This window comes from Ambystoma mexicanum, chromosome 4p (genome assembly GCF_040938575.1).
Source record: "Ambystoma mexicanum isolate Mex_15411 chromosome 4p, UKY_AmexF1_1, whole genome shotgun sequence".
Taxonomy (NCBI): Eukaryota; Metazoa; Chordata; class Amphibia; order Caudata; family Ambystomatidae; genus Ambystoma; species Ambystoma mexicanum.
In genome coordinates, this window is record NC_090927.1 from 614,442,894 (window position 1) to 614,470,248 (window position 27,355).

Consider the following 27,355-nt stretch of genomic DNA (forward strand, 5'->3'; position numbering starts at 1 on the left):
AAAGCAGAAACAAAATGCCTGAGTGGACTGCTCTCTCACCTCAGGCCAGTTGTATATTTATATAAAAACGAGGTGGCTGCTCCAGTCCTCATCACTCAACAAAGAAGGTTCTTAGAATAATGTCTTCCTGTGAACAGGGCTGGTTACATCCTGTAGTCACAAACAGTGTGCACTTCTCCAGGAGATGATTTCCCACTGCCTGAATCGTGTCCGTTGCGTATTTCACAGCCATTGTGACTTTGCTGGTGCCATCCCAACCTCTCTTCGCACTGGGTCTCAAGAAAAGTACGTAAGCACATAGTTAGATCTCGTAACAACTCTCTAGCTTGTTTAGCTTGTTTAGATAAAACTAGATGTAACAGTCAGCTTCGTCATATACAGATGCTGGCTGAACATCATACTAAAATAAGATACCTTTTCGTTAAAGTATATGAGTGCAAAACACAAAGGTTTGTCTCTTGCAATTTTAAATCAGACACTTTTGACTGGAACAGTAGAACGTTTCTATGTAGCAAATGATAAATATGCTTTTGAATGAGTATGTGTACGTAGATGAAACACTTACAGGAAGTAGAAATGAAGATCCTATGCTTTCAAGGGATCTGATTTTTCAACAGTATAAAAAAGTATTGCAATGTTTGAGTTGTCTTCTACTGAAAAACACAAAGTTTGTCTCAGTTTGTCTCTTGCAATTTTAAATCAGAGACTTTTGACTGGAACAGTAGAAAGTGTCTATGTAGCAAATGCTAAATATGCATTTGAATGAGTATGTGTACGTAGATGAAACACTTACAGGAAGTAAAAATCATGATCCTATGCTTTCAAAGGATCTGATTTTTCAACAGTATAAAAAAATTATTGTAATGTTTGAGTAGTCTTCTACTGAAAAACCTGGCATTGTTTGTGTATCTTGTCGATGTAGTTTTTATAAGTCTCAAGTGCAACCAGTGTACTTTAAGGAGTGTAGAAGATGTTTGGAAAGAACGTCATCTACATTTGTTAGTTACAAAATGATTTGACAAAAGTGAGGCACTTTATATTTGTAGACACTGTGCTGGGTTTTATAATCAAACACTTATTCCCCCAAGAAGTGTCTTGAAAGACATTTTAGTGCATGATATCCCTGTTTTGCTTAAAAAATTGAACATGATTGAAGTGATTGCAATGAAAACTGTTCATCCTTTACAACCTAATGCTAGATTGCAACCAATGATGTCAAACCTGCCCAAGAAAACATTAGTGCAAGGTATGAGAGGCAAGGTTGTGTATTTACTTCTCAATTTAGAATACAACGTCAACACTCTAGGAGGGAAGTGTGACATTGAAGATTCTGTATGTGCTTTCATAAATGGTGTTGTCACTAAAGATAAGAACATTTGGCAACATCTATAAATATTGGAAAGGTGAAAAACAGTGTTTCTATTGGAGCACAATGATTTATACAAAGGCAGTCTGACTGTACCAGAGTTGTCTATACTCGATGTTGAGTCAACAAAAACAAGAAGTTAAGGTCAGTTCCACTGTCTATCTGTTTCAGAAGGGAATAGTTTAAATGAAAATGACATTATCCATACTCTACACTGACATGAAGTGATGGGAGACAGTTTAGAATTGTATGAAATGAAAGCAACAAAAGGTGCACCAATCAGTGTCTGTGAAAATACGTTAGAAGCTTGTTGTTTCCCTATGCTTTTTCCTTCTGGTACTGGAGTCGGTTTGGATGACCAGAAAGTTCCAATTTCTTCAGAATATCATTTTACAAGAATGTATTCTGAAGATTCCCAATTCCGCACCCATGTTGAATATATTTTTCACTTATTGTATGAAAGTGAATTTTAAACATTATGTTATGCTGTTGCTCATACACTTCAGACGGAACTAGATTTTAAAACATTTCTGCATGTGAGATGTTGCAACAGGTGAAAGAAAAAATGAAGATTTAGAGGGTACAGTTACCAATATGTTTGCTACAATGAGCGCAACTAAGGACACTGAGGTTAAATACATGATCAGAAGCTTGGATTCTCCAACTTGGTTTGTGACTTTGAGATGCACTGGGATGATCTTGCAGAGTGGATTTGTGAAAGTAATCCACAGAAAGAAAACATAGAACACATGAAATCAGGATAATTGTGTTCCATGGACCCTATCAGTGTATCATGGTTCTTTCATCACAGATTTTTTGCCATGTTACACTTTATATGTAATAAATACAATTATCCACTATGCACTGTGGAACTTTTCTTTTATTGGAAAGAGTACCAGGCATGTGAGCTCCCAAAATACACATACTATTGTGGATGAAAGAAAGTGATGTCTGTGTGATAGAGTTCATAGAAAAATATGTGATTTTTTTTATTTCTGCCGAGCATTTGAATGCTGATCTACGGAACAAGGTGGAACGATTTCAAGGTGGAAAGTGCTGTCAGAAAAAACACAAAAGTAAAGACTAGTAATACACTCAGTGCAGATTTGTCTTTCAAATGACTGAAATATTAGTTGGTCGAGTGAATCGTTTGAGGTCATCTGTTCGACACCATGTTACTGGTAAGTCATCAAGAAATAGCAAAGAATGCAAATACTGATGTACATAATGTTGCTTATGATACAACAGCTGTTGCTCATTATGTTACAGCATACATGAGAATATATGTCCATACCACAGCATACAGCTGAGGTATGGACAGATTTATCAGCAGATAAAAGTTTTGTCATACATTTCTAATTGTTGGTCTGATGATGCTCTCTGTATGGACATAGCATTAACATACTTTGTTTAAGTTTTGGCCCATTTAGTACTAGAAATCAGGTACTAAAATCTTTTAGTGAAATTCAGCAGTTAGCTGAAACAGTACCTGATAGTACATAGATTCTGAAAATCTATTTGATTGATACATATTATCCAAATTGATTTGTTGAGATGAAGGATCTCTGTTTATATGAAGTAGCAGAACGATACTAATATACCAAATTATTGAAGCAAACAGTGACATGGATGTACTGGTTGTCTAGTGAGACATGGAAAGGCAAGTCTGATCAACCACATAAAACTGTCTTGCCAAACTGCAGAGGAAACATCATTTTTGTCTTTCACAGTTGTTGTTCGAATGGCGTGAAGAGACTGATTTGCTTGGAAGTTTTGAGAACTTCTGAAGAATACCTTTTTGCTAAAAAAAGGTTAATTACGGATCCAAAATGTGAGCAGTACCTGGAGTTACTGGAGAAGGAAGTACGTCGAGAAGAACCTTTGGCATCTGAATTGGAAAAAGAGACTCCTGAAGGAAAGTCAAGATTCTGCAGCAGGAAGTTAAAATGTGCCTGGTGAGCCAATTATTCAAACTGGTGTTGAGTTTGCAACATAAGAAGTAGAAAGTGCAATGCAACAAACTAAAGTTACAGATGCAAATTATGATGGCATAGTTAGTAAACTTAATATAGAGCAAAAAGAAGATTATTATAAAATCAAAGATACATTCTTATATGGTTTACAGCGTGATAAGCATGAATGTTGTTGTGTCTAATACAAATCTGTATTTTCGTATGTAAGTGGACAAGCAGGAACAGGTACATCTTTTTTATTTCATGCAATAAGAGCTATGATCCAAAATGTAACTGATCGCTCTTTGTCATGTATTGTAACTGCTTACACAGATTTAGCAGAATTCAATGTAGGAGGTGTTACTTTACATCGACTGTTGATACTTTCAATGTAGCGTGACAACCAACTAGAGTATTGAAAACTTGTATCAAGTGTAGCACAAAAACATTCTTAGAAAATGAAATACCTTGATTGTAGCTATGAACAATATAAACATTTTGTGGGTGGGGTGAATATTCACATATACACACTGCCATTCGCTCTGATTGGTGACTTTCACACACAGATTTCATCATAAACTACACGGTATGGTTGAACCATTTGTTGACATGGATAGGAATCATGTGTAGATGTACAGCTGCAGGGTAATATATTTTTGGCTGGTGCATCAGGCGCGAAGATGCGTAGATGCGTTAAAGAAGCTTGACATCCCATTGGGTGATTTCACACGCAACTATTTTGTTACACGGCATGAGTGTAGCTGTGTCAATACATCACAATGTGTGATTGTTCCATTTGTTGACATGGCCAGGAGTCATGTGTAGATGCACAGTCACAGTGCATGATATGATTTGCTGGTGCTACAAGCACAAGGAAAGGTAGCTGCACCAATAAAGCTGGATGTCCCTTTGGGTGATTTCATATGTGTGGATTTTGTCGTACTGCATGGGTGTGGCCGCATAATTATACCACAGTGTGTGATTGAGCTGTTTGTTAAAGTGGCTAAAGGGGGAGTGCTGCTGTGAACTGATTGGCTGTGGAAAGCAGGCGTGATGCTGTGTGAACACAGCTTTCAAAGCGATTGGGGTTTCTTTTGTAGCAGCTATGGCCACGTGTAGGTGCATATTCTCGTTGATTTAGGTGATTATTATTTAATTTAGGCATGAACACGTGATTGTGCTTGGGTGTACCCGCTCATACGGAAAACAAATTCTGATTTGCTATGTCACGTAACTGTGGTTATACCCTTCTCTGCCTGTCTGTTGACTTTTGGTGTGTTAACTTCTTTGTAAGCCTTCAGGAACTTTTAAAGGCAGTACCTTGATTTATCCATTCCTTTTGTATCTTTCTTCTTCCTATACCTTTGTCCTTTCTCTTGTGCTTCGTAGTTTGTTATTTTACCTAGTTATTTTTTCAAAAAGGTTTTTTGATATTAAGTGGCCGAATGCCACCTCAGGATTTGGGCAGTTTCCTGGCACTAATTGCGCTGGGATTCATCCCAACGCAATTAGCGTTACCGCAACTGGATCTGGCGCAATTTGTGCCGGGTCCCACATTGCAGGGGGCGGTAAGTCCTCATTACCAATAGGGGTGGGGGGCACTATTACCGACTACGGTAATAGCACCAGCAGTAATAGCACCAAAAATGGGCAGAAAGGGGAGATTGTTATATTCAGCAAAAAGAAGACAATGGCCACAGTCTTCACCCGTGTGCAATGTATATTTTAAAACACTAACAGGCCACCAACCATAGACTTTGGCCTTCACCAGTGGCTACAGCTTTCAGTTGTGTCCACTGTATATTATATACACTAATTAGCCACTAGCCATGAGCTTTTGCACAATGCTGTCCAGTGGCCACAATATTTGTCTGTGCTCACTGAATGTTCTAATATATAAATGGACCTCACCAGCCATGGCCGTTGACCATGAACAGTTTGTACATCTTTTGGCCATGTCCACCGTATATTTTAAAATACTAACATGCCATAAGCGATGGACATCGGACATGCCCACTGTATATTATACAACAATAACTAGCCCCTATATATGGCCTTCAGCGGTGACCACTGTATATTATACACAATAAGCAGCCACTAGCCATTGTCTTCAACACAATACTAGCCAGTGAATATGACCTTTGGCCATGCCGACTGTATATTCAAACATATTAATGGACACTGGCTGTGGCCTTTAGCTATGGCCACTAACTACAACTTCCACAGTTGCACACTGTATATTTTAAAACATTGACGTGCCACTAGGCATGACTTTCAACCATGCACATTACTGTTTTCTTGAAACACTAACTGGCCACTAGCTATGATATTTGGTGATGGCCAGTGACCACAGCCTTTGTCATGGGCGAGTCCATGGCATAAATTGTTCTTATGAAAATCAAAGTTTTTATGAGCTAACATATTAATCATGTTTTGTCTAATGCCATTTTTGATTTAATCTGTTATATACAATGCATTTATTGTTGTCACCAGTGATGTCATCAATGATGCAATTTGTGATGTTATCAGTGTTCTCCTACAACATGTAATTAGTGATGTCATCAGTAATATGATCTGTGATGTCAGTGAAGTTATAGGCTGCGTAACAGGGGGCACAAAGTTTAGGTGGCTTTAGCTGAATTTCAGGGTTTTGTTGCTTTCAAACCTTAATGTCGCTGGAATAGTTTTTTACTTGAATGTATATAACGTGATCAAGCAGTGTGAGCACCGCGAAACGCGTTGTTTCTTGCTTTTTCCTTGTCATGCTGACTTACTAAATAATAAAAGGATTTGTCAGTCTGGACTCGCTTGGGTGTTGCTGCCTCTTTGCAGACAGTCATTTGGGCTTTTCTCTGCTGTTCTTGGGAGTGCATCCTGTCCACATTTGCCTGGCTCCACCTCGGATCAGGTTTTTGTCTTTTATATACGGTAGTGGTCATGTAGTTATGGTTAAGCTGGTGTTTCCATAGGAAGAGCACTTTTTGGGCGGCTTATAACTTCGCTCCCCCTGGACGAATCCTCACCAAACCTTGCAAAAAAGTATATGGCCCACTCTGAATTATTTTGCAAAGTTTGGTGAGGATTCGTCCAGGGGGGGCAAAGTTATAGGGTGGTCCCTAAACTTTTTTTTTCCCATAGACTGAATGGGGAAAAAACTTTGCTCGTGCCTACAGCAGATTTGGTGAAAATCCGGCCAGTAGTTTTTAAAAACATTACCAAAAAGTGGTCATAAAAAATTAGTGATATCTGTGTTGGTTCCGCCGACACACTTCCCTGTTCGCTTCGTGGACAGTGTCCTGATAGGCCAATCAGTTTACATTGTGTCCGCGGACAGGCGACGTGTTCGCTTATTGGATGGTGTGAAGCGTGAAGCGCGTCAGATTTTCGGTAGCGCCCGCCATCTTGGTTTCGCGGATGTCCACGGGCAGCACGGTGAAACTTGGTTAAAAATTGGTATTTAGTAGAGTGTGTTGGTGTGTAGGAGTGTTTGGGGAGGGTGGGAGAGTATGAGATAGGTTGAAAGTTGTGTTTTTTTATGTGGTAGACGTTCTTGTTGTGTTCGATTTGTCTGCGGACATCATGGGTGTTCTGAAATGTTCTAAGTAAACTGAAAGGGGGGTGTTCTTAGGACTCAATATGTGTCTGTTTTGTTCGAAAGCAAGCTGGAACTGTTCTAAGAACACTCGCAGTGTCTGGAAATGTTTGTAAATAAACAAAATGGGGGTGTCCTGAGGACGCTGTCCGTATTGTTCGTTGTGAAGTTGAAGGTGTTCTAAGAATTCTCACGGTGTCCTGAAATGTTCATAAATCAACAAAATGGGGGTGTTCTAAGGACGCTGTCTGTATTATGTTCGTAAATAAACAAAATGGGGGTGTCCTGAGGACGCTGTCCGTATTGTTCTCTGGCAAGATGAATGTGTTCTAAGAACACTCTTTGTGTCCTGAAATGTTTGCAAATAAACAAAATGGAGGTGTTCTTAGGACGCTGTCCGTATTGTTCGTTGTCAAGTTGAAAGTGTTCTAAGAACTCTTGTGGTGTCCTGAAATGTTCGTAAATAAACAAAATGGGGGTGTACTGAGGACGCTGTCCGTATTGTTCGTTGTCAATTTGAAAGTGTTCTAAGAACTCTCACGTTGTCCTGAAATGTTCGTAGGGGGTGTCCTGAAGACACTGTACATATTGTTCGTTGGCAAGTTGAATGTGTTCTAAGAACACTTCCAGTGTCCTAAAATGTTCGCAAATAAACAAAATGGGGGTGTTCTGAGGACGCTGTATGTATTGTTTGTTGTCAAGTTGAAAGTGTTCTTAGAACTCTCACGTTGTCCTGAAATGTTCGTAGGGGGTGTCCTGAAGATGCTGTCCGTATTGTTCGTTGGCAAGTTCAAAGTGTTCTAAGAACACTCATAATGTCCGCGGACATTAAAAGTTTCCATAGGCCATAGTTGAAATGTTTGACTCTATGGGTGTGATATGCTGTGGTGGTTGTGGCCAGGGCATAGAGTGTTGGGTGCATGGCCACTCTATGCCCTGGCCACAACCACCGCAGCATATCACGCTTATAGTTGCTTATAACTTTGGGTCAAAAACAAATTTATAAGGAACAAAGTTATAAGATACTATGGGTGTGATATGCTGCGATGGTTGTGGCCAGGGCATAGAGTGTATAATATACTTACTGTTTGGTTTAGTAACTGGAGTACATGTATTTCTTGTTCATTTCTGTGATAAAAGAAAATAGCATGTTAGTATTAGTATTTTGTAATGACTTATTACATTGTATAATCAACATTTTTTTTTTACCCTCATATTTAGTAGATTACAAACCAGAGTACTGTGCAATTTGTTCAGTTTCTGTGTTCGTTGCTAAAATCATTGGGTCTGTGGGAGAAAAAAAAAATCCATGTTGGATTAAAAAAAAAAACTTTTTCTGTTATGCTACAGTTTATTTGTTTGTTTTCAGTGTTCACTTGTTGTTTTATACATTGGCCTGTTGCATTTTTTTGGAGCAGTAATATATTATTTATTTTTTTGGATATTGTAAAATTTTGGAGCAGTTAGATACCAGTAGGCAGATTCAAACTGTCTATTTTATTTTATATATTTTAGTGGTATTGATTTATCTGTTTGGATATTGTTTTTGGGACAGTTGGCGTATTCTAACTGTCTATTTTTTGCTCTAATTTAGTGGTATTCATTTATCTGATTAGTTGTTGTAAAATCTTTGGGCAGTTAGATAGCTTATGGAATATTCTAACAGTTAATATTTTTTTACTACAAGTTTACTTAAGGTTTAAGTACAGTTTAGTTATCAAATTTTGGTTTTAAGAACATTAAATAAGCATTTGTATAAGATTTGCTAGTAATCTCTGCTTTAGAGTTATGGTACTATCATTACATTCAAACCATCCACATTTCTTTTTTATATATGCAGTGTAGTGCCCTGAATTGGCTTTGGCTCCTGCGTGGTAGATTATACCTATTGTTGTGAAGGTTTTCTTACCAAATGATATATGACCATGTGTGAATCCAGTCAGTTTGCAGTTGTTTTTGGTAACATCTGCATTGTAACGTAGAAGCATTAGTATTACGTATCTACTATGTGTTTGTATTACTAACATGGAGCGATTATCTGAATTGCAGGTCGAACATAATCTACCATGGTTTGCATTTTGTACAAGTTGCTGAAATGGAATGGATTCAAAATTAGGTATTGACATATGTACGAAGCATTCATCAGGGATTTGTTCTTGTGTCACATTGTTGCAGAGAGTGCATGTATGTTTCCACATGTATGAAATCTGGAAGATTTCATTTATAGATATGTTTTTGTTTTCGAGTACTTGTAGTAAGTACATTAGAAATTATTGTGGATCTTCCTGTGAGTTTATAGTGAATTTCACCATTCCAGCACAGTAGTCCAATTGTTGTCTTATTCCATAAACACTATACTAACATTTGCAAACACAATGGGTCTGTACTGTGTAAGTAAATGTTGTAAAGAATTGGTGGTAATTGAAATAGAATATTCATTGCTACATTTGCGTAGCAACTTACACCATCTACATTTGAGAGTTTAAATGGACCAGGTAGTTCTGTATCTGACTGCTTTTCTTTGAGTTTGTCTTCCTTCTTTGAAGAAGTACCTGGTTTACTTTCCCTAATTGATTCTTTTTTGCTTGTGGTACTTGAAGTATTAGTTTCTTTTACTCTCTTTGGAGGATTTGCAGTGATATCCTGTTGCATTTCTGTTTGATTTATTTTTCTTTTATAACGTTTTACTTTTGTGGAACAGGATATGTGTTTAGATGGGGGTGTATAGTGAGCGAAGTCTATTGTGTTCTAAAATGCAAGGAATATCAGCGTTTACTTTACTTGCATCAAAGTTGATTAGAAATAGACTGTCAAGTGTACGCAAGCGTGATAATGCTACATAGCTCATGCCTTCTTTAAAGACTGTGTTGCCAATATCTATCATTGCTTTGTCTAGGGATTTATGAATCGTGACTGCGTATGCAAGAGTTAGAGAAAATTGTTCTCTGCGTACATACATGTCTTTGAAGAGAAGGAATCGAGCTGTTGAGCATCCTATCCTTTTTACTTCTGAAAGTTTGTCAAAGAGAATATTGACAAACTGAATTTTGTTGTCACGTGGGTATGTTTGAAAGCCAACAACTGTACCCAGTGCTCCATTAACTAGTCCTTGGTCCACGTCAAGGTTACGTTTAAGCATTACTCTGCAATTTAAGGATAATTTTAATATCTTTTCTAAGCCTGCTGTGTTTGAGATTGATTTTTCTAAACTATTTAGTTTTGTTGTGGCTTTGTCACACATGGGTAGCGTCATACCATGTACATCTAGTTTGTCTGTGGCGCTAATTTCCATTATTGGTTGCATTTCTTTACTTAACATTATTTCATTGAATTTGAAACAGCTTGCAAGAGTTGGCATTGTAGGGTATTTTGTGGAGATTTGGGGCCTGACGGTATTTTATTACCGCCGAAAAATAACTTAGCAATAATCACTCTTTGTATTCAGATTTGGCCATGTGCAACAATAATACAATGGATATGCATTATTTCAGCACCCAGACCTGCATATTTGGTATACGTGGTTGGTGGTATTTTGGTGAGCATACTTCCCTTGTTTTATTTGTGGCCCCAATGTCCAGAATCCCTTATCTTTGCTTAGATTTTTCGTGTGATCACTAGAGAGACCTCAGACCTGCATTCTAGGAATACCACATTTCCAGTGATAGTGTTGGTGCGCCACCATGGGCGAACTCACTGACTTATTTACGACAGAGAGCTATATGTGGTAGTCTTGTGGTAATTTCCACTACCTTATATACGGTAGGGAGCTATGTTCAGAGAGTCTCTTTTCCCGTTGGCTCATGTACCTCCAACAAGTTATGCTACAGTCGCTCACAATTATTCATACTGATTCTGACATGCACACATCTGTCTTAAAATGACCATTGCACTGTTTAAAATCTCCCCACATCATTGGCATTGTAATGGTAAATAGAAAATAAACCACCCGTCTGTTTTCAAATATTTTCTGTATTATAAAAGTTGCATTTAGACATGATCTCATTCTTTACAGAAATAAATAAAATGGTACAGTAAAAGCATTTTCTATGTCACACTGCAAAGAGCGTGGCGGAGAACAGAACTCAAATTGCAACATTGGTATTTGATTAAGACACGCACAGGAATCCTACACTGACTGCATATTTTCGTGCACACACCCGGCTCCCACGCTTAGGTAATTACCTTATCTGAGTGTTCTTCAGTTGTTCTCTTTGTGAATGTGGCTCTCTTGGATTAACTCCAGCAAAAAGGAACGCTTGCCTTCTCAAGCCGGGGTCATTTCCTGGAATTCTCAGCTTTTTCAGATAGGAATGCCTCAGCCAGTGGAAAGGTTTTTCTTTCAGCTCTCCCCAGTCTCGACTGCAGCAGGACACCGGAATTTGCATTCAGTCAGGACCCCACAGCCAGGTCTTCTCCCCAGTAGTGCAGAAAGATGTCTGCCTGTCTTTTTCCCTGATACTGCCCACTAAAACTTTCCTCTCAGCCCTCTGTATGACGTGTCCCAATGAAATCCATCATCTCTCATCCTCCTACTCTTCAACAATAGCTTCGCTTATACATTTGCAATTGTTGCAAATCTGACTTCCTCCTTCCTGCAGTTACTGTGCACAAAAACACGGAGAATCAGGCAGAGAAGAGAAGAGAAAAAATCTGCACACACATTTAAATGGTTTTCAGAGTATGCCTAATTCTGCAGTGGAGAACACATTTTATTAGTGGGTTATATTAAAATAAGGTTTTATTAGTCAGGTTAATGGTTAATAGGTTAGCTGTTAATTTTCAAATGTGTCTCTAGCAATATAGGCATTTCAGGTGAAAAATAGTGTGCATTTTTAAATGAACACGTGTGCTTTTAACTGTAAAAATAGATTTGCATCTTATATGTTAAAATCGTTTTTGACTGAATAGTCTGTCTTTCCTTGTTAATCTGCTAACCCATATAGCAATGCACCGCACCCTTGTGGTGGTGGTGCTGCAAAAAAAATGTTGCTACTTGTGCAGTAGCGCTGTACTCTGTGCTGTTTGCTAAATATCCTTACATATACCCTCCTTTTGTTTTTAGAACTTGGCTATAATCCAAGCCAATTCCTAAAAACAACTTGTTCTATTTTTTTTTACAATATAGCAATCCAACAAAATGAACATTCATGTGCATCAATGAAAATTTGCAATCAACATTTCATCTGAGTCCATCAGTTCATAAAATGTTCCACATTTGCCTTCTCAGTGGAAGTGGCATTACATTAAGTTTAAATTTTCCAAGTCAATTAAAAACAATGAAATAAAACAACTAACTAAAACAAATAAGTAATATAACAAGTTAAAATAAATAATTAAAATAATAAATACGTGGAACTTCATATGCCGGAACTTTTGTTTTGTCTCTTTTGGTATGTCCCGACCAGCGATGTTATTCGGTTCATCCGAGTACTCTTTCATCTTGGCAATCTTGAATCCACAGTAGTCATCTCTTTTGGCATTCCGGTTATTTTGTCTTCACCTCCACCTGGAGGCAGGCATCTTTTGGTCTTCATCCAGGGGACTCCAGGACTCCATCGTCTCCCGTGGCCTCTGATCCCGGAACCTCCGACCAAATAATGTTAATTGTCTAAATCAAAATAGAAAATAAACAGATTAAGTACATAGCACAATACTAACTTCATCCTTTTGCCAAAAATAAAACATGCTTGGTAAAAATATTTCTTTTCTTTTTTTTTTTTTTCTGAAATTAAACACAAGTTAAAAGAAAACAAGCATATATAAAACAGCATTCAATATTTAATACACTTTCTCTCTGCACACCAACCATGAGCTTCCATTATATGTGCATTTATTTATTTATTTATTTATTTATTTATTTTATATTATATATTTTACATATACTACAGTGTTTATGTGCCATCATAATCAACTTTTTAACTTCTTTGTCACTGCCTCCTGATTGTACTCATTTATTTTCTCAAGGGACTCTATCTGTTTCTACATGCTCAAGCTGCCTGATCTCATGCCTGGGATGGCATGGTTTGATTTGATTTACATGGACAAACTGCTCTATTGCTGTTTCACCTTCATTTTTCAAAATTTTATACACTACAGGAGAGACTTTATCTATAATTCGAAATGGCCCCTGCCAGGCTGCTAGAAATTTAGAATTTTTCTGTTTACTTTTTCCAAAATGAAACTTGTACACCTGATCCCCTACACTGTATTCCTTTACTGATGTCTTTTTATCATAATATGACTTTGCACTGTCAGCAGCTCTTTCCAGATTTCTCTGCACAAAAGCAAATGCATGTTGCAAATGCCTCCTCAGTTCATCAATATATTCATGAACTGTGGATGCACTCACTAGAGTTTGCTCATGTGTTCTGTATAGTAGGTGTTGTGGTAACACCATTTTCCTACCTGTTAAGACCTCATGGGGGCTAACACCTGTTGCTTTGGCAGGAGTCGACCTGATTGCCATCAGAACCAACGGTAAACGTAAATCCCAGCTGGAACCTGCTTCTGCCACAAATTTCTTTAAAATATCCACAACAGACCTATTGCTTCTTTCAACTGTACCTGAAGACGCCGCCCGATATGCGATATGTAGTTTCCTTTTCACACCTAGTATTTGCCATACCTTGCTCATTAGAGTACTTGTGAAATGACTTCCTCTGTCTGACTCAATTCTTTGCGGCAACCCAAACCTTGAGAACACATGGTTCACCAGTAATGTGGCTGCTGTTTGCGCACTACAATCTGGTGCAGGAATGCACTCAATCCACTTTGACATCAAACATACCACACTCAAAATATAACGGTGTCCCCTGCTCGACCTTTTTAAAGGACCTACATAGTCTATTTGCAAATCTGACCATGGAAGAGTTAGGCCTCTTTTCATCAATGGTGCTCTATGCATTGGTGAAGCAGGTTTAAATTGGGCGCATACTAGACATCCTCTAGTATATAATTCCACATCTTGGGACATATGAGGCCAGTAAGCATAATCTTTTAGTATTTCTAATGTTTTTTGTGAACCTCTATGGCCTGCAGTTATGGCATCGTGTGCATGGTGTAGCATTAGTCCACTGAATGAAAGGGGTACTACCCACTGTATTTGCCCTGTTATGGACTCTCTAATCATGAGCCCATCCTGTAATCTAATTCGTGTTTTGTTCTTTAATAACACCCTCAACTCTTCTTTTCCCATACAATCTTTTTCTGTTACAGGATTTTGTTCAGGATCTATCAAATGATTATAATAGATTCCCAAAATTTGATCATTCTTTTGTGCCTCAATCAAATCTTGGTCTGGCGTGTCATGACTCCACTGCACCACCGGTTGATCTACCTCCTTTGGTGCTTTAGAACGTGTGACTGCATCAATTTGTATTTCACCCATTAAATAATCAATAGGTAGCAATTCTCCCATCACAGCCCCAATCTTAGCCAGATGGTCTGCCTTATCATTTCCCTCCTTATCCTCTCCTGGTGTTTTTAAATGCCCACGAATTTTTCTCCAGTATATTGTTAAATTATTTTCTGACACCAATTTGTCTATGGCTTGTATCATTTTTCCATGTTTAAGTGGCTTTTTGTTGTATGTAACCATGCCTCTTGCTTTCCAACCAGGCAAATACTCCACAAAGCTATTCCGTGCATAGTCAGAATCAGTCACCAGGACAATTTCACTGAACTTTTTATCAATTGCAGTAACAATTGCTTTATAGATGGCTGCCAATTCCGCCACCTGACTGCTCCTATCTCCAATCCTCATCCCTATACTAGGAACGCCTTCACATTTCAACCAGACATTTCCTATTCCTGCCACTAATTGTTTATTACTGTCATTTTCAATGTGAAAAGCACAACCATCCACATATACAGTTGGCAAATCCTTGCATGTTTTTTCATCAAAAGCTTTGTGTGGCGATTGTTCAAATTCCTGTAAACTAGCTTCCACTTCCATTTCATTTGGTATTTGTTCAGCTGCACAGTCATGTAAGTCAGCTAACCCTTGAGCAATTGGGCTCTTTTTATTTTGTCCATATCTTACCTCTACGGGAAAACCTTGTAATGCCAGCGTCCATGAAGTGATTCTGGATTGCGCTAGATTGCCTGATCTAATTCTTTTACTCTCTAAAAATTGCAACGGTTGATGATTTGTTTCAATAATCACCTTTTCTCCCTGAACAATGGGGCGAAAATGTTGTAGCGCCCACACAGTGGTTAATAGGGCCTTCTCACATTCATTAAATTTCATTTCAACTTGGGAAAAAGCCTTACTTGCATATGCAATGGTTTTGTGATTCAAATCGTGTTTTTGTGATAACACTGCTGACATACAATGTTCAGAAAAGCCTATTTCTATAAAGAAATCCCTGTCCTTTATGGGGTATGCTAAACATGGTGCCTTTACAAGACATTCCTTCAATCTAGCCACTGCATCAGACTGCTCTCTTTCCCATCTCCAGGGAGTATTTAGTTTAAGCAGTTTAGTCAATGGTTGAGTGATTTCTGCATAATTCTCAATGAACTTTCTGTTATAGCCTGTCATCCCTAATAAACTTTTTACTCCTTTCACATTTTTAGGATCTTTTAATCTTTGTATGGCCTCTATTTTCTTCCTTTGTGGATTTAGCCCATGTTCAGTCACTTCATGCCCTAGAAAGTTCACTTTTTTCTTGCACCATTGTGCTTTTTGCAAAGATACTTTGGCGCCTGCTTTCTGCAATTGGCCAAGCACATGTCTTATTTCATCAAAATGACTTTTAAGGTTTTCATTTTTTATCAGGACATCATCCACATAAACTATTGTTCCTCTTTCCGCTGCATCCGGCATGGCCTTTCTCAAAAATATGCCAAATTCACTCCCACTATTGATGTACCCGAACGGAGCTCTAAGCCAGGCATATTGAGTCCTGTCAAATGTAAAGGAAAATAGGTGTTGTATCTCCTCTGCCAATGGCACACACCAATATCCAGATGTGAGATCTAACGTGGTAAATACATTTGAACCATGTATCTGAGCTAGGCCCTGATCAATGAATGGTAGTGGCCACCTAGATACTGGTACTCTTTTATTTAACTCTCTTAAGTCTGCACACAGCCGCCATTGACCATTTGGCTTTAACACACCTAAAATAGGCGTATTGGATGTGCTATGAATGGGCCTAATTATTCCCCGTGATTCCAAATTTTTAATAATCTCTGCCAATGATTCTAAACATGCCAGCGGTAGTCTATACTGGCGTACAAAAACTGGATTTCTGCTACAACCTTCTGGTAGTGTGGCCACATGTAAATCAGTTAAACCACAATCATAAGCATCTTTTGCAAATACATCCTTAAACTCCATAAATATTTCCCTCAGGTCGTTTCGATCCTCATCGCTGTCACATGCATCCGCTAAGGAGATCTGCTCTTCTACCATTCTGGAAAATTCTGGAAACTCTTCTGGTAAAGGAATCTCAGCGCTTTCCTCTAACTGTGTGGCTGTGTCTTTTTGTAGAGCTGCCACTTTTAAATATTTTGGCATATCAGCTTCCACTTCAATGGGCTGATTTCCTGTTTCATTTTCATTTAAATTAAATATTATGCAATCCTCTTGATGGCAGCACACTGTCTCATTTGAATCATAAGGATACACAGAATGAATTTTAAATATTCCTTTGGGCTGAGAGTCCAGGTGTTCTGGCAACTCGCCCTTGGCATCTACATATTTTTCAGGAATATTCCCAATCACCATGTTATTTAAATCTGCCGTATAATGTGATTTTTGTATGGCCATTCCTAATGGGGAGTTTTCCTCTAAATGAATATCCTGACAACCTTTATTATTTACCATGATTTTTACAGATCCCCCACCAATGTCTACCAATGGAATGTATTCATAATCCAGGCCTTGCTGTTTTATGGATTCATTCAGGCATACAAATGCATCAGAGCCTTTCATCTGCTGTCCATTTTTGCATTTCAGTGTTATTGCAAACTGTTTTGTAAATGCAGGAATAATAGTATCTTTCCTTATTTGTAATTCGACTGCATAAGGAACTAGTTGTGCACAATGATAAGCCCTTCTTTTGTCTTCAAATTCAGGTGCCGGCCCACCTAGGCGTGACCATATTTTTTGATTAAGGAAATCTAACACCATACACATTCTGTGCATGATGTCATTGCCCATGTAAAATTCATTTTGTGCTCCATTCACTATCCATACATTATGGTAAATTGTTTTCTGCCCAATGCTAATTTTAAGCATGCATCTGCCTGTAATTCGGTTTTCAAAGTCTGGACTGTCCAACCCAGAAACATATTGGTTTTTAATCCTAAATTTCGGGATTTCTTCCCTCTCCATAATTTTTTGCAACAATTTCTCATTAATGAAACTCCTTTCATGTTCAAGCGCTAAAGTGGCTTTTATTGTTTTAAGATAATCATTTATACCAACGTGAACCCATGGTTTCTCATCTTCCATGTGTATTTCTGCCAGAGTGGTAATGTGTTTTTCTGAATCTGTTTTAGGAACAATATTCTGTTTGCATGTATTCTCTTTTAAGTAAAAACGTAATGTGTGCTCATCTATAGCAGTCTGCCAATCTTTCCTTGGGTCCAAGTATATTTGTACAGGTAGTTTCTCATTGTCGCTCTGATCTTTGTCTTGACACATTAATATAACAGTGACACTAGGTATGCAGCTATTCTGGAGATATACCTCCACAGCATCATTTGTTTTGGCAACGGTGTGACATTCTTTTATATTGCTGTTTTGTGATTTTAGTTTCTTAGGCCTCAATGGTTTTTTGGTTAAGGACCACAGCACTCCATTCACCCCATCTATGAGAGGAGACAATCTTTTCAGGCAATCTGTCCCCATCAGAAATGGAATTTCACAAATAGATGTGATCAATACCTCTTGTTTCATTCTGTGCTTTCCTATTTTTATGTCAACCTCAGTTACACCTATGATGGGCACCTCCTCCCCATTAAAGTTATGCACTGGGCCTTGATTTGCCTTCACTGTGATCTGACTCTGTGGAGGCCTCCCTTCATTGATACTCTTTACCAGCTCCTTGGACATAATTGTGGCCTGTGCGCCAGTGTCAATCATAGCGAAGGTGTGGCATTTTTCTTCTACAGTGATGGGTGCATAATATCTGTCCTCAACTTCCTCTAATACACATAAGAAATGTGAATTCTTACTGATTTCAGGGCTCACCTTTCTCAGGTCTTTTTCACTTTTGGCTAAGCACATTGGTAAATGAAAAGACATTTTTCCCTCCTTTTTACCCATTTCTGTGCGAGATATTTTATTCATTTCTCCATGATCAGAAGTTTTTTTGAGTGTGGCCACTGTTCGCCCATCCATCTGGGTAACATCAGAGACCACATTACAACCTCCCAACTGAACATGTGTAACAACATCATTCAGCAATTTGTCATTTTTTAATTCTGTGCATTTGTGATCATTTAGTGTAATACCAGCCCTTTCAGCCTCTTCAAAAATATGTGGCTCAAAGAATTTTTCAGGTGATTGACTTGTACCCTCCTTGTGAGTATTTCCTTTTTCTGTCTGTGTTTGGTCATTGTTTTGCTTGACCAGGGAAGAAGCTATAGCATCCCCACTTACTCCCTGTTCACTGGTATTCCCCATGCATGAGTCATTTTTCTTAAATCTGTTCCTTTGTTCTTTTGGAATTCCTAATGTTTCTTTTTCATTTGTGCAAATCTTTACTGTTTTATTTAGCTCTAAGTTAAACCGTACCTCTTTTTTAGAAGTATTTGCACTTTCTGTCACAATTTCATTTACTGGTACTTTCATTTTTAATCCATTAGACATCTCAGAGTCGTTATGCAAAATTATATCAGAGCAATCTGTCATTTTGGCACTGCAGTTATCATGAGTACTTAGTCACTTTTCGGAAGCCCCCCGGTCATTGCTATGGCCATCAGCCCCCTCTTTGGAAGGTTGTTTTTGCGCTGTATAGAGCTTTCCTATTTGCTCAGCTAACATTTTCACTTGGGCCTCAAGGCACTGGAACCTTTCCATCTCTCTAGGATCCTCTTTCTGTGGCCTAGGTCGATATTGGTTGTTTTCCCCCTGATTGGATCTATTCTGATACCTCTCAGGTGATTGATACCGGTTGGGATGGTTTCTGAACTCTTGATTCATTTGTGGAGGGGAGCGGGTTGCACCCATCCTTTGATTATAGTCCCCTGGTGGGGAATCATTGTACTGGCGTGGACTGTAGTTCACGTTTTGCCTCATGTCCTGTCTCTCAGATTGTGGGTACTGGCCCCTATGTTGATTTCCATTATCAGTAAATCGATCCACATATCGGGGCCTATCCTGATTACCATATATCATGGTGCTGGGATCAAATCTGCTCTGTGTCCCCAATGACTGGTAGGGACCATCATTTCTTTGATCTTGATTTTGTCTCTGGTTATTGTTCATACCTGCCATATCAGACCGGTATCTTACCCGGGGTCTATCTCCTAAATATCTAGGGCTGATGTAGCTCTCTCTATTACTAGGATCATGTGATCGGAACATTGGTACAGGAAATGGCGATCTTTGTTGATTACCCCTTTGTTCAGGTGTCACATTATTTTTACCTTGGCTTTGAGCAGACTCAAGGGACATTTTGGCTGACCTGATTTCCATTACTGTGGCTGAGGGTTCTTTAGATTTAGGCCTAGTATCTTTCATTTTATCACTTTCTCTACCCTGACAATAGAGTACCTCATATAGCTTTGTGCTTTGATGTACAATCCATTCAAGGGACTTGTCACGGTCAAATTCACTGACCAATTGGGATATGATGTCTTTCTGTAGCCCATAGAAGTATGCGGTTTTAAACTCATTGGAATTTGAGTCAAAAGATACATCAAAGCGAGAGAATGCTCTTTTTAAGTCTTGTAAAAATTGGCGAGGGGATGTATTAGGTCCAGCAGTAATAGTGTACGCGACTTTCTTTGCCTCCTGCAATGACTGAAAAGGAGAAAAATGACGCCTAATTTCTTTTTCAAACTCCAGCCATGTCATATTCTGCTGTTCATTTAATCCCCTTATGATGCTGGCCGTCGGGGCATCTAAAGTTAAATGAAAATATTGTCTGTACTGTTCCGTAGGTATCTGGAGCGCTTTAAAAATGTCATGTACCGCTTCTAAGTGATCCTCAATGCAGCATTCACCTCCCTTTTTAAATGGTTTGATCAGGGCTTTAATGGATTTCATTATTTTTATGGGGCTACTTGTTGCAATGCATGGAATTGCACTATTTTGTGATTCAATCCTGTTTTCAGGTGTATGAGATTGGTGGCTGCCCCCAATGGGAGTATCAAATCCCCCAAGGGCGCTGCAACCAAGTTCAGTCACCGGCCCTGTCACTGGGGCACTAGCTCTTTGGGCAGAGCTAGAATTCACCTCCACTCCATTGAATGTGGTACCCTGCCGCCTCTCCTGGGACCTGGGAATGCACATTTGCTGTTCTAATTCCTTACACTTTTTAAGGAGTCTGTTGGCTTCATCATGCAAATAATTATTTTCATCACTCATTTTATTAATCGCCTCCTGCATATCGCACATTTGCATTTGGCATTCATTGAACTCTTTATTTCTCTTGTCTCTTTCTTGGATCATTTTAATCATTTCTTGTTCTGCACTCTGGAGATCACCTTCTTTTTCGCAATGTTCTTTTTGTAAAATCTGCATTTCTGAAACAACCTCATCTTTATCCTGCCTAATGTGATCCACTAAGGCTTTTAAGTGTGTCAATTCTTGCTCACTATCTTCAAATTGTTTCTTGCTTTTGGATAACTGAGTATCAAAGTCTCTGCATTTTAATTGCATGTCTTTTTGGCATACATCCAATTCTGCTCTCAACATTTCCTGATTTTTACTTGCCCCATCTAATTCAGTCTTTAACCTGTTAATTAGCTGAGTATCATTCTCTTGCATTCGCAGGGACTTGTTTAAAATAAACCATATTTTGCCGCATAGCCGTATTAAACAGTCTTTCTCTGCACTTTTATCGGCTGCATTCAATAATCTTGTAAGGCAGACCTGAATTATGCTGCCTTCTGCAAAAATATTGTCTAGTTTTTCTTTCTGCACCTCACCCTGAATGCGGTTACTCCATTCTAACGTACTATTCGAAGACCAATTCCCATGTGCAAATAACTTTGCCTCTAAATATTGCACTAGATCTGAGAATGTGGTTTCCCTTTGTGACATTCTGAAATTCGTTTTTAGTGGCACATTGCTATTATAAAATGGGTTCCCTTTAATGTGCAAATGGCAGTGTGAGACACGCTTGCCACGCCCAGTAGGTACTCTATGATCACTTTCCCGGCCTGCAACGCACCATAAATATGTAGGGTATTTTGTGGAGATTTGGGGCCTGACGGTATTTTATTACCGCCGAAAAATAACTTAGCAATAATCACTCTTTGTATTCAGATTTGGCCATGTGCAACAATAATACAATGGATATGCATTATTTCAGCACCCAGACCTGCATATTTGGTATACGTGGTTGGTGGTATTTTGGTGAGCATACTTCCCTTGTTTTATTTGTGGCCCCAATGTCCAGAATCCCTTATCTTTGCTTAGATTTTTCGTGTGATCACTAGAGAGACCTCAGACCTGCATTCTAGGAATACCACATTTCCAGTGATAGTGTTGGTGCGCCACCCTGGGCGAACTCACTGACTTATTTACGACAGAGAGCTATATGTGGTAGTCTTGTGGTAATTTCCACTACCTTATATACGGTAGGGAGCTATGTTCAGAGAGTCTCTTTTCCCGTTGGCTCATGTACCTCCAACAAGTTATGCTACAGTCGCTCACAATTATTCATACTGATTCTGACATGCACACATCTGTCTTAAAATGACCATTGCACTGTTTAAAATCTCCCCACATCATTGGCATTGTAATGGTAAATAGAAAATAAACCACCCGTCTGTTTTCAAATATTTTCTGTATTATAAAAGTTGCATTTAGACATGATCTCATTCTTTACAGAAATAAATAAAATGGTACAGTAAAAGCATTTTCTATGTCACACTGCAAAGAGCGTGGCGGAGAACAGAACTCAAATTGCAACATTGGTATTTGATTAAGACACGCACAGGAATCCTACACTGACTGCATATTTTCGTGCACACACCCGGCTCCCACGCTTAGGTAATTACCTTATCTGAGTGTTCTTCAGTTGTTCTCTTTGTGAATGTGGCTCTCTTGGATTAACTCCAGCAAAAAGGAACGCTTGCCTTCTCAAGCCGGGGTCATTTCCTGGAATTCTCAGCTTTTTCAGATAGGAATGCCTCAGCCAGTGGAAAGGTTTTTCTTTCAGCTCTCCCCAGTCTCGACTGCAGCAGGACACCGGAATTTGCATTCAGTCAGGACCCCACAGCCAGGTCTTCTCCCCAGTAGTGCAGAAAGATGTCTGCCTGTCTTTTTCCCTGATACTGCCCACTAAAACTTTCCTCTCAGCCCTCTGTATGACGTGTCCCAATGAAATCCATCATCTCTCATCCTCCTACTCTTCAACAATAGCTTTGCTTATACATTTGCAATTGTTGCAAATCTGACTTCCTCCTTCCTGCAGTTACTGTGCACAAAAACACGGAGAATCAGGCAGAGAAGAGAAGAGAAAAAATCTGCACACACATTTAAATGGTTTTCAGAGTATGCCTAATTCTGCAGTGGAGAACACATTTTATTAGTGGGTTATATTAAAATAAGGTTTTATTAGTCAGGTTAATGGTTAATAGGTTAGCTGTTAATTTTCAAATGTGTCTCTAGCAATATAGGCATTTCAGGTGAAAAATAGTGTGCATTTTTAAATGAACACGTGTGCTTTTAACTGTAAAAATAGATTTGCATCTTATATGTTAAAATCGTTTTTGACTGAATAGTCTGTCTTTCCTTGTTAATCTGCTAACCCATATAGCAATGCACCGCACCCTTGTGGTGGTGGTGCTGCAAAAAAAATGTTGCTACTTGTGCAGTAGCGCTGTACTCTGTGCTGTTTGCTAAATATCCTTACAGCATTAAGGCCATGCAACTGACATTTTTGTGGGCTAATTGTTCCATAACATCTGTAGCACATGCATTATTGCCATAAAGTGCATGAATGTGCCGGGTTTTCAATATTGCTTCTGCTTCAATAGAAAGTATACCAACTCTGATACTTTTTAAGATGTTGGCATAAGTGAGATCTGCAGATTGCCGCATGTTTTCTGTTAATTCTCTGTATTGGAAATGTTGCCAAAGGTTGACATGTCCAATGCTGCCAACAGTTTTACGGCAAAGTTTGTGTCCTAATGTTTTAAAAATAGGCTCACCTTTTACTGGTGTCAATTGAAGAAGATTTCCGAAAACAATAATGTGTTTTCCTGCAAAGAGCTCTTCATAGTTTGTTTTGAGTACTTCTTGTAATCTCAGGTGAATCAAAGCCAACGTTAGGTTGGAGACCATGCTGACTTCATCTATTAGTAGCATTTTCATTTGTTTCAATACTCTGCGTAGTTCTATTGCAGCTTCTGCAGAAAGTTTGTAATAGTCTAATTTGTTTTGGTGTTCTACTGGCAATAGTAGTAATCGGTGTAGCGTGACACCACCTATATTGTAGGCAGCTAAACCTGTGGGGGCAGTGACAACAGCTGACAGTTTGTTGTTTGTCAATTGTTAAAGGAATTTACTGATGATTTTGATTAGGAATGTTTTGCCAGAACCAGCTTCACCACTGACATACAGTAGTATGGTTTATAATTATGGCAGGAACATTCTTTATTTTCATGTTGTACACCATGTGCAATTTGTTTTGTTACTTCTTGAAAAATGCTACATTGCTCATTTTTTTAGTTTTTAGTTTTGATTGTAGTATAGTTAAGTCTTCTTTATCATCAGGTGTTTTCTACTTCTATCATAGCTAATTCTGCCTCATTCATTATTAGTGGTTCTCCCAGTGGTTCTTGGCTTCCTGTTACAGAAGGTTGACTACTGTCAGGAGTGTTCTCCATTGTTTAAAGAGTTGTAGCAGGGACATGTCATATACTTCTTTATGTTGAGGAGTCTTTAATGACAATTTGATATGATTAATTAAATTTGGTTTGGTGAGTTTAACTAAGCTGCCTTCACAGTTTTTCACTCTTTATTTACCTTTTTTTCATCAGGTTTTATATTATTTTTGTATGTGTAGTTTTGGGATATGTGGTATAGACACATGGTTTCCAAAGTATTACTTCTGTTTGGGTAGTATGTGTCCAATAAATAGTTTTTTAAAATGTCTTGGCTCTTGGGATCATGTTTGGCTATTGTTTATATATTATCGTATGATTTTAGAACTCTTTTTCTAGATTAAGCTGGACCAAGACTTAGCCATACTATATTTTCAGATTTACCATACAATGCAGTACCAGTTAAACTATCACCTGCTTCATATGATCCACATTCTCTATGGGAGACCATTTTTATGCCCAAGCTGTATAATTTCTGAGACACTGTTTTATCTGATGACAGGTCATTCCAGAGGTCTTGGAGCGCTGTCTTTTCTGCTTTGGTTAAGTATGCTGTGACATATCGTGCAACTGCAGTAGAGTTGTCTGCAATGTACTGCACATCTATGTTTGCATTCCATAAGTGGGCAATGATTGCATTATAATCATTGATATATTTTTCTTCTTATTTTTTTTAATGTAATATGTATTTTTAGGTGACTTACCTTTAACACTATGTCTAACTGAAGACATGAGGTTGTTCACTTGACCTGTATTTGTAACTGGTCTAGGGAAACCAAATCGGCATTTAGAGTAGTATTTACCTTTGTTTTTGTATTTGCGACGACAATATTTTCCACATTTGTGTCTTTGAAATTGTAAAATTTGTGCATGAAGATCACTATTTGTTGCTTCCAATGGATTTCACAAGTGTCATATTTTTCAATAAACTGTAAAACAGTGGCATCACTGTCTTGACCAAATTTAGGAGCATCTTTAATCCTTAAAAGTATGTGGATATGTGGTGCTCCTCTGGCTTGGTATTCTTTTCTCCAAAAGAAGTGTTGCACATCTCCAAGGGGAGGAACAGTGTTACTGCAAATAAAATGTAGCATAGCAATGAAGCGATGGTGAAAATATCTTGAAACATTAGCAGGATCCAAAGAACAAAGTTCTCCAGGTGTTAGTATATCTATGTTTGTTTTGTTTTTGTTTGATATGCGTAGGAAATCATGTAAATCTTCCCATGCATATTCTGCAGAACTGAATGTAACAAACCAAGTGGGTGGCCCAAGGTTTCTAATCATACAACGTACATCTCCATGACGTCGAAACCAGTACTCTTTAGTACCATGCATATTTGCTAATAGATTTGTAATATTTAATTGTAAAACCTCATCCTTTTGTTGCACTTTTTGTAATAATTGTGTAGCTGTCATATTTTGAAAGTGTGGTCCTGATTTTAATATGTGTGCAACTCCGTAACATAAAGTTGCTAGTTCACTTTCAAAGAGTACGTGGAATATGTATTCCACATTTTGTCTAAATCTGGGATCTTCAGAATACATCCGTAATGAGCGGTATTCTGATGCTGATATTTGAGTAGGTCTATCATCGTACCTTAATCCTTTGCCAGTAGGAAAGAGTAGAGGAAAAGCACGTGCTTCTATACTTTTTTCCCGTATGCTGATTGGTGATCCTTTTGTTTGACACATTTGGTATGTTTCCAGTGCATCTTCTATGGTGTCATTAGAGGGCAAAGGATGAATTGTATAATGGTCTAAAGTGTTTGATATTGTAGCAGGATCTAGGAGCTCAAATTGACCAGCTTCTTGTGTTTCTTGATTTTTTTCAGTTGTATCCTTCAAGTTTTCTTCAATAATAATTTCTTTGTTATATTCATTATTGTCTTTAAGATATTGCAAGGCTTGTCTAACTTTATGTAAATCTACCAGCTGTTGCCATATTTTTTTGTCTTTTGTAGGTACTCCATATACTAAGATAATTAAAGATTGCTGCATTGGACGTTGCACTCCTAGAGTATGCACATTCTTTTTTAGATCTAATGGTAACTAAACTACTTTTTGACAAATGCCTTTTATCAATTCAGAGGGAGGAAATTTTGGTGTTTTTGGTTGAAGGCGTATTTTTGCTTGAAATGGGTGCACTGTTTGAATTATGATGCTCTCATATAAATTAAGTTGTTGTAGGGGTTTTGGTAGTGGGTATAATTCCAAATTATTTGTGATAGCACGTGAAGGAGTTTGGTTGTTGTCAAGTTTTGTAGTGCAGTAACTGCAACGCATTAAGGGGGCAGTTATTTCGTATTTGTTTTCTGCTACAAGGTAGAGAACTAATTCATTTAGAATCTTCGTTGTCTTCTATTTTGTATGATAGGTCTACAGTTTTTGTGTTACTTTAATAAAAAGCTCTGCGGCAACATACACACACATGGTTTGGTACTTCAGCTGATGTACTTTAAATGTTAGTATTTCTTTTTCATATGTGTTTAGTAAAAGGTTGCCATGTGTAGAATTGTTGCTAATTTGGTTCAAAGCTATTTCATTCTGTAAGTGGCTTTCACTTCCAAAATATTTTTTCTGGATATAGTCAATTTCTTCAAGTAGGTCTTTTGCTGTACCATGTAGAACGATGTTGTTTACATTTGTTAGTGCTAAAGCAGGACTTTTAGCATAGTACAGTTTATAGACTAGATTTCTTATAGTTGAATGATGTGTTGATATCCTTTTGATATCATGGAAGGTGGTTTTACAAGTAGGTCCTGTAATGCAGGCCAATGAAAGTCGTTGTAGTCCTGTGTGCTTGCGCACTGGACAGGTATCCATATTTTGCAGTAGTTTAATTTTGATTTTGTCTTTGCTTTTTACATATTGATTGAGGAATTGGTGTAAAGACATAAAAAAATTGTTTGGGAATGTTACAAATTGACGTGCATGGCCATTTGTACACTAGATGTTCTGATTCAGTTGAATGGAGGGGTAATTCTAAGGAGTACTTCATGTTCCATTATGGTATTATTCACTTTTTCATAACCTCGACCACTGCTATGTATGGCAATTGAATTTGTTTGCTTTTGTTTGTACGCTTCTTCATTAAAGTATGGTTCTGTGCTCGTAGTGTGATTCCATTCACCTCCGCAGATACTTAAGAAGTTCTTTCTGTTGATATTTCGTTTATTGAGAGTCTTTTTTGTAATTTAGTTATTAGTTTTGTTAGTGGTTTCATTTTGTTTAACACTAAAATAAATAACTTTCCTTTGAGAAGAATTGCAATGTCTATCAACGCTTCTAAGATGAATTTCCTACGATAGGTTTTAAGCATTGAACCTGATTTCTCTGCTGTTTTTATAAGATTTTGAAGGACTTTGTGACGGTACATTTTGGCTAAAATACTTTTCTTGGTATGCTTACTTTGCACTATATCAAAATT